Raw genomic sequence first — 12,704 nt, 5'->3', positions numbered from 1 at the left:
TTTAATTGTTGGGCAGACTTCGCCCCTTCCAAGTTATAGAACACTTCCATCAGCTGGTATGATGGCACATGCCTGTAGTCCCAGTGGCTTGGGAGCCTGAGTCAGGAGGATTGTGAGTTCAAAGCCAGCCTCAGCAACTTAGTGAGGTCCCAAGCAAGTCAGTGAGACCCTGTCTGTAAATAAAATATTTAAGGGGCTGGGGATGTGGCTGAGTGGTTAAGCATCCCTGGGTTCAATCCCCAGTAACAAAAAAGAGACCACCATCATCAACTGAAAACCCCTGCCTCCCCCTCCAGCCCCTGGAATGTCGGTTTTGTGTTTGTCTTTCTAGAAGCTCACATCAGTGGAATCGTGCCTTTTTTCACTTAGCATGGTTTGAGGTTTGCATCCACGTTGCAGGCTGTTGCATTTTGTATAGGAATTCATTCTTCTTTACTTCTGGGTAGTATTCCATTATGTGGATAGGCCACATTTTGTTTATCATTTTACCAGTTGACTCATATTTGGATTTTTTTCCATTTTTTATTATTATAAATAATTCTGTATACATTTGCATACAAGTGTTTGTGTAGATATATTTTTCATGACTCTTAGGTGATACCTAGGAATGGAACTGCTAGGTCATTTGGTAAGGCAGTGTTTAACTTTCAACAAATTGTCAAACTGTTTTCTGAAGTATCTGTTTTTGTGTTCCCATAACAGCATCTGAAGATTCTAGTTTCTCCGTTCCCTTACCAACACTGGATATTATCAGTCTTTTCAAAGTATAGACATTCAAGTGGTTGTGTTGCAGTACCACATTGTGCTCTTAATTTGTGTTTCCTTAGTGATAAGTGACATTGAGTGTCTTTTCATGTGCTTATTAGAAATTCATGTATTTTCCTTGGAGAAGTGTTTATCCAAATCTTTTGCCCTTCTGCTTTGTTAAGATGTTTGTCTTCCTATTTTTGAGTTCTAAGTGTTTTTCTTTATGTTGTGGATACAAGTCTTTTATTAGATATATGATTTGTAAATACTTTTCTTCCTAGTCTGTGGGAAGTCTTTGCATTTTCTTATCCATGTCTTTTGAGGATCAAATATTTTTAATTTTGATGGTGTTCTATTTATCAATTATTTTTCCTTTGGTGTCATATCTAAGCAATTACTAATCAAGATCACAGAGCTATTTTCTTGCATTTTATGCTAAAGATGGAAAATTACTGAGTTTTATTCTAAGAGTCTCCTGAATGCTCCAATAGGGGATTGGCAGTCTCTGTTAGTTTTATGGTTTAGTGGTTGTGGTTATGATAGATGGCAGGAGGCTGGGTATATTGTTGTCAGTTTAAATAATTATAACTTGGCCCCAGCAGTCCTATGTCATCCCTACTTTTGAACACTTAAAAAAAGTCCCCTCCTGCCTGTTAGCCATCAATTTCCTCTCCCACTGTCTCCAGCCTCAGGCAGCCATTGATCTGTACAGAATCAATTCCCAAATGATTGAGCTGGATTTCACTGAACCCTCTAAAATTCCCTGCACATTTCACTCTTTGCATGAGAAAGTGGTACACTTCATGCTCCTTGTGGAAAAAAAAAAAGTTCTTTCACTGTACCCAGCTCAATACTGTAAAATTCATGTAATAAAATACATTCAAAACTCATTCACACAGCACTTAAATTCCCTTATACCCAGGCACCAACTCGACTTTTCTATCCTATTCCTCCTTCTTTGAGTCCTTTGGCTCTGTCTGAATACTGTTAGAAACACAACATAGCTGGCTTCTTTGACTCCCTGAGTTTTCCTTTCCCCTGTGTAGAGTATTCTTGTTACTTTTCCAAGGCTCATGATGTTTTTCCTCTTAAGCAGAATTGGACACATCTTGTTTCACGCTTCTGTAGACTCAGCTCCTGCTCCTAGTGGATTCCTCACCACATGGTTTAATACTCACTTTTCTTCTCACAGAGCTCACTTACCTCTCTCCAGCCCAGATTTGAATACTTTCAGGGGTACAAATTTTGTCAAATTCACTTTGGAATCCCACAGTATCTGAAACTTAATGGGTAATAATGTATGTTTTTAATAATAAATTTGACCAATCTTACAAAGAACTCAGTGTACTTAGAATTGTTCTAATGCTACAGCCTCAAGGCTTTTAGTAAAAATGAGAATTCTGTCCATTAAGTACTGATACTTTAGAAATGCTCCAGCTCTTGGACTTTGCTATCTCTGTACAGGATATGAGCTTGCTTCTCAGTTTTGGAGGCTCCTCCTCCAGTCAAAATATTCAGCATCTAATGTAGAGGTTACCATCAGCTACTTCCCCCTGTTGAACTCATTACTCAGAAATGTATACAGGATAGTTTGTTTCCATCCAAACCCTTGTTCTCAATGCCAATCAAAACTTCATCTTTCAAAGATGATTTTTTTTTTTCTACTTCTTGTTTGGCTGATAGCTTAAGTTCTATTTGAAAAGGTTGTATCTAAGAACTAGATGGTTCTTTCTTTTTTCTAATATCAGGAGATTGAACCCAGGGGGACTTTACCTCCAGTCCTTTTTATTTTTTCTTTTGAGACAAATCTCACGAAGTTGCCCAGGCTGGTCTTGAACTTGCCATCCTCCAGCTACACTCTCCTCCTGCCTCAGCCTCCTGAGTTACTTGGTAGGTGTGAGCCACCCTACCAAGCAAAACTATATCTCTTGAACTAGTTGAATATACAGTTAAAAAACAGGACAAAACTGAAAATTTATGAAGGCTGTTCTTACAGCCAACTTTGATAAAAATCAAATGTCATCACTGAGCTCCTATGGATAGCAACAAATCTAGAACTGTTTCTAGAAGGCCATTAGACCTTCCAAAAATAAAAGGTTTTTTCTTTCAAGGCTTATTAGAGGAGTTGGAGGCCAAAATGATTTATACTCTAGCAAGGGCTGAAAATATTATTTTTTAAAAATACTTTTATTAGTGCATTATATGCAATAGTTAGGTTCATTTCAACATAACCATACATGCATGGAATTTATTAGGCTCCATTTGAATCCCTGGTGTCTCCTCTTTTCTTCCTCTCCTCCCTCCCCTGTTTCCCTTCCTTCTATTTATATGTCTATTTATTTTAAATTGGTGCTTTATAGATACACATAAAGGTGAAAATACTCCCATTTAAAATTCTCAAAGGAGACAAAATCTGAACTTTAAAGCCTTCCTGAGACAAACAAGACATATTTAAGATGCTTCCCTCATCCTGAGGTACATGTATGCGGAGGGCATCCACAGCTCACCACTTCATCTGGAGCCAGCTGACAAGCAGGGACTGGACCCTCAGCAGTTCATTCTGCCCATTCCTGAGCATCCCCCACAGCCATACATTTCTTTTTCTTGATTGTGAGACCTTTAACATACTTGAAGAAATTTGTTTTTATAATTTTAGCCCAGTTTTTTGGGTGCATTGCCATAATTTCTAAATGAAAAAACAAATAATCACAATGTAACTGAAATTCATTACATCTATAACATCTCTTTATTTTTTATTATTTTTTTTAATTTATTTTTTTATTGGTTGTTCAAAACATTATAAAGCTCTTGACATATCATATTTCATACATTAGATTCAAGTTGGTTATGAACTCCCAATTTTACCCCAAATACAGATTGCAGAATCACATCGGTTACACATCAACATTTTTACATAATGCCCTATTAGTAACTGTTGTATTCTTTCAGTGCATTGCCTTTGTCTTCCTGACTTACTTTTTTTTCCTATTTCCCAACTCTTTCCAGAAGAATACAAATATTTGTCTTTGGAAATAAATGTCAGTTTACCCATAAAAAATTTTTTGACAGCAATTCTAGGCTTAAAGTTCTAATCAACCAAATTTGATACAAACCAGAGGCTTTTCTGTCCTGATTCTTCCAGGTTATGGACACTTAGACCAAGTATACTTTCTTCCTGGGGATATTCCTCAACTGCAATTTGAATTGCCATTTCCTTTACACTATTTGCAATGGAATAAGCTATGGCGTTTGCATAACTGGGAGTGGAAACAAAAGTGCCTGTCTTAGAAAAGGTGGTTCCTGAGAAGTCAATCTTTTAGCACAGACAGCAGACTACTCCAAAGCTCTTAAACCATTAGATTGATGAAATCTCATATTACAGAGAATATTGTTTCTAACATTGATGTTTTTGTGTACTTAGCTTTTACAGAGAACATAGCCTCCTGAAGAGATTATACTTAACTTCCTGGAAACTTAGTTGTTTTCTAAATGCTCAGGAGAAGGATGCATAAATAAATAAATTCGGTTGCATACATAAATCTGGCAAATTTTCTTTTAAGAAAGTGGCCCCTCATTGATTTATTTATTTTTGCTAAGTGCAGATTTTCACACGGCTTGCTAGAGAAAACTAACTGTGCCAGGAGTAAATTTCTTGCATTACTCTGATGTTTTACTGGTAAATCCTTTGTAGTACAAAGCACATATCAGCGAGTGACTGATATTTGTTCTTTATATGAAATAGCCTCTGGCTGGAATGAAGGATTTCCAGCTGTTTGGTTTATGATAATATACCTTCTCCAGCCTGATAGCAAGTGGAAAATACAATTCTTCAGGTCATGTCAATTTCCATTCCTCATTTTCATGGTTCTGTTGTGATTATGCATAGCCTTGATACCTTAGCAAAATTTATTTTGAAATGTTGTGAAGATTATAGTAATCTTTGACATGGCAAGAGTGATGTACATTGGGTTTGATAAATCTGAGTCTTTTGCCTCCACAATCCCATACCAGGGCCTATGATTGGAAAAAGGCCAAATTATAGAAAAGAATAACTCAGAAATTCAGCTGGAAGGGAGACAAAGGAGCTGGGTGCATCCAACAAACACTCACACAGTCCATCAGCCATGGCTCACCCAATTTTTCTGTTCCCTGACTCATCACTGAGATAAAGCAAGAAGATGGCCATCCTGCAGAATGTCACTTCTGAAACTCTTTCCCAGAAAGGCACCTCAGATTTGCTAGGAATGGAGCATGTTCTATGTGGCCCAGAGGGTAGTTCTTACTAAATATTCCCCATGCCCTCAACATTTCCCAGACTGTCTTGAGATTGGAGACATTGACTACTTACAGTCAATGTACTGTGAACAAAATATGTGTGTATCACATCTTTTGTGTGTGGGGGTGTGTGTGGACAGGGATTGAACTCAGGGGCACTTGACCACTGAGCCATATCCCCAGCCCTATTTTGTATTTTATTTAGAGACAGGGTCTCACTAAGTTGCTTAGTGCCTCACGGTTGCTGATACTGGCTTCGAACTCTTGATTCCTCTGCCCCAGCCTCCTGAGCCACTGGGATTACAGGCATGCACCACCAAGCTCAGCTGCATGTGTGTGTCACTTCTGGTTAGAAGAAGGTAAGAGCGGGAGGACATGGGATTTTGGAAGCTACTTGTTGAGATGGCTGCATCACAAAGTGGGAGCCTGTCAGCCTGTAACAGAGGCTCCACACACTCACTGGACCTTAGCATGAGTGAAGTATAAATTGCATTGTGTTGGGCACTGAGACTTCTAGGTTAATTTCTTCTGGAGTATAAGTTAATTCTCTGTTACTCATTCTTCTCCTGCACTACCACTCCCTATGCACATCAGTAAAGAAACACACATTGAGATGCTAACCTGTGTGCTGCATCCCTACCCTGAATAGCTCATCCTGCTCACCACATATAATAGGGTTTATCTTTGAAATGTGACATAAGTTTCTTTAAAGTAACTAGCCAGCCAGGCATTCCAAAAGGCCCTTATCTACTATTAAATGGCTGCCATTCTCCATGTGTTGTTTGCTTGACAAGTAGATAAGGTAGAACACATTTAGAATACTAATATCCTACATGGCCTTTTTTTTGTGTGTGTGTGTGTCTAAAATTTTTAATAAATTATTTCTGATCCTTATATCTTTTCATGATTTTTGTAGAAATTTCAGTGTATAGGAAGATAAACAAAGCCAGAGCTTGTTTTAATCTAGAAATGTTTCCAAATCAGTCACTCTCAATACTGATATTCAGAATTAAATTTCCCTTTCTCAGATTTCACCTTTACAATAATTCCCTACTTTCCATTTTTAAAAATTGAATTTTTTTTTTATTATTATCTGAAGAAACCCCTTGAGAAGTAGACCTTGTGGTAAAGGAGTGGGTCTCTCTCTGGGGCTTGGCCTTTTACTTCCACCTAACCCAGGAGCCTTTCTTCAGTCTACTGTTTCGTGGGAGAGTGCGAGGAACAGGGCTGGGCTGAACTGCATCAGACGGGGGAGGGGGAGGAAACTGGGGATTGAACTCAGGGGCATTGGACCACTGAGCCACACTCCCAGCCCTATTTTGTATTTTATTTAGAGACAGGGTCTCACTGAGTTGCTTAGCGCCTTGCTGTTGCTGAGGCTGGCTTTGAACTCTTGATCCTCTTGCCTCAGCCTCCCAAGCCGCTGGAATTACAGATTTGTGCCACCGCCTCCGACTTCAATCAGAACTTCAGTGTGATTTATAGAGGTGGTAAATAAGATGGTAGGCTGTCAAAACTGGACTGCCTCACCCTGTTCTCAAGCTTACTTTTTGCTTTTGTGCAATATAATACTTAAGACCCCAAATAGGCATAATCTACAATAATTTTAGAATAAAGATATTTATACTAAATTAACATGTTAACCATCTCCTACTTATTTCTGAGTTTAAATAAGTATTGTGTGAGAAATATGACTGAAGTATGTACCCTTTGCTTGCTCCAACATGTGCACAAAGAAATCTGTTTAAAAACAAATAATAGAGAAGTTTTGAGGGAAAAAAATCCTATGTCACTAGACTATATTCTTTAAACATTCCTATGTTTCCAGATATGATCTGTCAGGGAGACCTATGCATTTGGATCATCACCCCTCCTAACATGCAAATTGGCATTTTTCTGGTTGCAAGAAACAGCCAATTCCAGTTTATATAAATTCACTAATGCTGGGGCTGTATAAAAAACCACCACAAAATTCTGTGGCCTGAAAAACAATTTATTTCTCATAATTCTGAGAGTTGACAGAGTGGTTCTTCTGTTGTAAATGGTTTAAAGGTCACTTTCTCATATGCTTTCAGTTTGGAGTTAGCTGGGACCAGAAAGTCCAAAATGGTCTTTTCTCTCCCAGGGTTTCTTTTTATTGATCTCTCTCCATCAGTGGTATAGCTCAAACCTTCTAGAGGGGACAAGAGGATAAGCCCAAGCATACAAACACTCATCACATCTCTACTTGTGTAATGCATGCTAAAATCCTGTGGCCAAAGCATATCACATGGTCAAACCCAGAGCCACCATGAAAGAGGACTAGACAAGGGGGGAATACAAGGAAGACTGCTTCCTGGCCGTCCCCAATGTAATGTTCTACCTTCCATACTAATAAAGGTTGTTGCAGAATTCACAAGATGCAAGAAAGACAGGAAGCCATCTCAACCAGTCACCACTCTTCTAGATATCCTCAGAGAAAATTGGAATGTGATTTGGGCCACTTAGATTTAAAGGCCTGGTTATCATGTCATGCAAGAGTAGCAGGTGCTTTTTATCTTCTGTCCAGTGTTGCATCAGTGCTGTGGTCACTCAGCAGTCTGTCTCTGCTTCCACTGATCCTTGGCTGCCCAGCAGCTTCATTCTGCTTTCAACACTTCAGATGTCCTCTACTGACTCATACTTGCTCATGCTACTTTGACTCTGTTTGACCTTTGTCCTTGGTTCCTACTCCAAATGCTGACTCACTCTGTCTCCCTTTCATTCATGATCCTCATAAGAAAGGAATTTGTTACAACTTGGTTGGTCACTCTTCAGTCCTCTCAAGTAGTGGAGTCATCTCACAGGCTCCACGTGGCTGCCTGCCTTTGTTCAGATGCCCACCCTGATTCTATTAGCCTCTGCCAGGATGGCAGGGTCAGTGTAGAAAGACTGAGCATGGAAGCATTCAGGGTGTTGTCTCCACCCTTCTGCTTAGCTAATTGTGATTGGATTTAGAAGTAGGGAAGAGGAAGGGGATTCCCTATCCTTTTAGAAGAACTAGTCCCTTTCTCTTCTAGTCCAGCCAGCCTTCCGTTTCCAGTCAGCTCTCTCATCCCTGAAGCTGATCCTGAAGACTGTCTCAGACACCTGACTGAACAAGAGTGGAACAGGTGCATCGTCATCCAGGTTGTTACTCATCTCACACATAAGGTCTTTCCATTAACCGTGTTTTAGCCTTTGTCTTAGATCTCTAATTACATCATTGTTTCATATTGTACTATTTCTTTTCTTGTCATTGCTCTGCTAACTAAAAGAAATATGGAAAAGTCAGTTTCCAGAGATTTTTTTTCATGTGTTGTGAATAACTACACTTTGTCAATTCTTGTTTCCCACCTATCAGTGGTCTAACTTCAGTGTCAAAATTTTATAATCTTCTGAATTCAAAACATCCTTAAAATATTGTTTAATATTTTTATGTTTATTTATGAACTACCTCTAGAAGAATTCACAAAACTTGATAACAGGGACTATCTTTCAAGGGAGAAACTGGCTTCTGGTTGTTGCCTTTGCACTAAATAACTTTTTATATTTTATGAATATTGTACCATGTACATGTATTGCCTTCTTTTAAAATCAGCTTTTAAAAATATGTCTTGTCTCCATTCTCCTAATTTGCTGTCCCTTTAAAAGTCCAGGGCCAGCATGTGGTAAAATTTCAGGATGTACTTTTCACATGGATTTCACTGTGCAGAGGCTGCTGAAGTGGTGCTATGAGTAACAGTGTGAAGATCTATAGATATTCAGAATCCATTAGCACTTTAAAAAGAAAATGTCAGTGACGAAGCTTGGTAATTCTTTTTGCTTATTGGCTGATTGCAAAGTAGGAGAATATAGAAGGGAGGGGAATGCTAGGGCCTCTCACAGTTTTCGGTGACTGAAAGCATCAGGACTTTTCAGAATTGGAGCTCTAGGTCTGGTACCTCACAATCCATGTATGAGTCCTTCAGCATATGATTACCAGCCTAGTCCTTGGAGTCCTAATCAGTAAGTGGGATAATAAAATTTATCTTTGGGGGTTGTTGGGAATATGGGATAACCTGATTCATGGAGGACCTTCAGGGCAATGACTGTCACAGAAAAGTGCTCAATAATCATAACCATAGTGACTGGGGGTTTTTGCCCCTCATCTGTTAAAAGGATATGATACCTGCTTTCCTGTTGTCTGGAGTTCTCATAAGTCTCAAATAAGATAATTAGCTATCGCACTCTAAGGAATGAAGATTTTGAGCTATTATCAGATTCTGTTCCATCATCTATATTCTGGTAAAACAAAACACCTGTTAATTGTTCACCTTTCCTTAGGCACTGTTCCACGTTCGTTACCAGATTCCTTGTAGAAACTCTACTATGAGAGATTCTTTTGGACTATACAGAAATATAGTCCTTGAAGCTTCTTACAATATACTATGGTCTGAAGAGATCCTTACAAGTTCTTTAGTCCCATAACCCCAAACAACTTTTTTACGAGGTTCATTTTTAGTTGTACAGTTGCATAGATGTAACTGTGACTTTATTCATGATTTTTCTCTAATCTTCTTTCTACAGTCTCAGATTCAAATCTGTGATTGAAAGTATCCAGGCATCAACTAGGGATGGGCATTCATGTGCTTATTCTTTTGGGTAAATATTTCAAATATAAAAAGTGACTATTCTAGAGTTGGCTGCTGGGAAACACCACTCACAGTCAGGATGATGCCACGCCTACTTAGTTATACAGTGAGTGATGCCAGCCACCGATGGGCTATCAGAGCAATAGTGTGTCATCGGATGTCCAGTCACAGTCACATAAGCATATTTACTGGCTTGGAGAATGTAGATCATGTTGTGTGTGCAGTCAGCATTGGACCACCCATGTTGGATACTGAAGAGCACAAACAGAGCCGAAGGAAAATGGTAAATAATGCTTGGCCTTCCAATTCTTCTGGAGAGCTGATTAAAAAAAAAATTAAGATAATTTCAACTTTCAATTGAGAGAAAAACAGTTTTTTTTTTCTTTCCAGAAACAAGAGTTCTTAAATAATAGGTCACCCTTTTCTCAGGCTCAGTGTGAATTCTTTGTCAAAACCTTAGGTTTTTCTTTTGAAATAAATAGTAAATAATGCTCTATGATTTAAAGTTAATTTGATGCAAAAGAAGTAAGGGAAGCTTTAATTGAATTTGTTTATAGTTATGAAAAGTTTATTACAGATAGGTTTGTTATATTTATTTATTAGAAATTTGTTTGTTGAAGATGGGAGATTTTTTTTTTCTGTTTCACACGTTCTATAGGTAACATGAAAAGTTGCTTTTAGTGGAGTTAAATGAAATATCAAAAGACTTTACTGTTTATTTTTACTCATGGTCATTTTAATAGAATATATGATTTTCAATATGAGGGTAAGTTATTTTCTGAAAATGAAATAGAACTTTTCTCATTCAAGCATACCTTAAAATGTCTATAGCAAATATATTTTGAAAATCACAAGCTAGCATGCTTCTTAGCCTTAACTAAAAATAATATTGCTGCTTCGTATTGGGGTTTTTTATTTTAACATAATTACATAACATAAGTTAGTCTTTGTTCATGATTCACAATTAAGGGGGAATGGCCATTAACTTCCAAGGTGAAGTAAAAGTAGATATGCTCTGGGTGGGCAGGGCGTTGACATCATTACTGAGAGGGTGAAGCAGTGGTTTTTCTTTGTGAGACATTCAGAGCACATTACTTTTACTGAGAGAAAGCTCAGTTTTCTGCAGCTGTATTTGATTTTTCAGTTTGATTGAGTGCTGGGGACTTAATGCTGTCCTTGAGCATCTGGGTTTTCACCTATGAGGGCATTCGTAGGAGGAGTGTGTGACTTTCCGTGGGTAGGATTCAGAGGATGGGCTAGACCATTGCTTTGTCCTCCCTAAACAGAGCCTCTGCTAGAATGATCTTGTGGCTAATGGTGAAGTTAACTTACAACTTCTGAGGAGAGACCACATCTTCAATTACAGTTGTTCATGGCCTCCCTGCAGTGTGAAGATTTATTTACTCATGTCCCATTAAGTAAGTGTTCTCTCAATTTTTCTTAGAATTTTGAGTTTTTACTTATCAGATGCTGATTTCATGCACTATTGTATATTTCATGTATACATTGAAAAAGTAAAGATAGTGCATTGATACTTTTCTTTATGTAAAGTTGTCTTACAGTTTTCTCTATTTTGAGGATTGAATAGTTAGGGCATCAAAGCAAAGTAAATAATAAATGAAGAACATAGAAGTAGTATGTAGTGGTTGAAGATCTTACATTATTACAATGCACTAGTACAAATTTTGGAAAGTATTTGAGTTTTCCAGTACCTGTTCAGAGAGCTAGGTACTTGAATAGAATAATCTGGATTAGCAAGGCACAGGAATCAGGCAGATATGTCCTTTGTGTCTGAGTTTTATTCTACTATAGTAAGATCTACTTGTTTTGTTGCTGTTTGTGCCATTTATTTTATTGTCAGAATAAATGTATGACTTCAGAATTAGCATTTTGACAGGAAAATCACTAGAGACCTGAGTAAACTTGATTGAATGGAGAGATGTTCTTTGGCACACAAAGAAAGGCATTCTGGTTTATATTTTGATCACTTTTCTATTCGAATCTCATTTCTTCCTGGACATGAGAATTAATAGATCACAATACAGAAAGATACGTTTCCTGGTTCTTAAACAAAAACCCATGATGTGGATGTTTTGCAACATAATATTTGTAATGTTTTTAGCTTCAGTTTTTTTCTTTGTTTTGCAAGAAGTGTCCTCTGATAGATTTAACCAAGTGTAAATCAGAACTCAGCTGCTAGCAAAACACATTATCAGCCTTGTTTATTTTATTTTTTTTTGCATTTAAGCTTCATTCCATATACAGACATGATATGACAACTAATTATAATCATATTGATTAGATTTTGGTTTTCAAACCAAAGAGTATAAATATAAACATAAATATTGCTTTGGGTAGCCTATGGTCAGAGTATCTAAAGACAATCTCAACTTCAAAGATATTGTCTCCATTGTGTTCTTCTTTCTTCCTTTCATCCATTCTTTTCCCCTAGAAATATGTTTATATCCTTTCATGTTCTGTGACATGTTACTGTGACAGGTGATGGGGATGTACTGGGGAACAGGACAAATATACTCCTAGCCCTGAGGAGACTTGCATATAATGAATGGGAAAGATGAACATCATAAAAACACACAACTATAAAAATAATACAAATTATTCAGTAATTAAAGTTGTAAGAGTTGCCCCAGTTTGTGATTATAATATTTCTCCTAACTGCTCAAGAGAGCCACGGATCACACCCACCTGTCTCCATGAATGAAAAGACATTATCAAACCTATCACTCTAGGTGGGAGCTTGCAGGGAAAAAACATCTATATTTTGTATTGATTTGGACTCTCCAGTGGGATGCTTCCATGTGCAAAGCACACTCTACTAAGTGATGGGAAAAGGATGTAAGGTGATGAGGGAGACATATTCTTGCTTGAAGGTGCAGAAAGAGAGTATGCATAACACAATCATATGCACAGATCTATTTATTTGTATATCTTTTGTAATATACGTGATGTTTAAAACAAGGAATTTTAGGAATTCTGATGTGGTGGTGAAATGATTGCTAGTTTCTTGGAGGTGTCACTTTAATTGACATA

General features: G+C 37.7%; 1 protein-coding gene across 31 annotated transcripts in view; it reads left to right on the top strand.

Moving 5' to 3' along the window:
* Nrcam (neuronal cell adhesion molecule) overlaps positions 1–12,704 on the top strand; it is a 277,119-nt gene that overhangs the window by 185,982 nt on the left and 78,433 nt on the right. Inside the window, exons 1-2 of one of the 31 annotated variants that reach the window (XM_058576094.1) lie at positions 9,919–9,936; positions 10,940–11,071. The exons of 28 other annotated variants lie outside the window; for them this stretch is intronic. The gene's annotated coding sequence lies outside the window, so the exon portion shown is untranslated. Of the gene's footprint in view, positions 1–8,907; positions 9,028–9,918; positions 9,937–10,930; positions 11,072–12,704 lie in introns of those variants that run through there. 2 more of the 31 variants (XM_058576095.1, XM_058576096.1) reach the window with 2 other exon arrangements.

This window comes from Marmota monax, unplaced genomic scaffold, assembly GCF_021218885.2.
Source record: "Marmota monax isolate L192 unplaced genomic scaffold, Marmota_monax_Labrador192_F-V1.1 WCK01_AAM20220418_F8-fsc00139, whole genome shotgun sequence".
Classification (NCBI taxonomy): domain Eukaryota; kingdom Metazoa; phylum Chordata; class Mammalia; order Rodentia; family Sciuridae; genus Marmota; species Marmota monax.
Note: the sequence above shows the minus strand (reverse complement) of the source record. Positions and strands in the feature narration are given on the sequence as shown.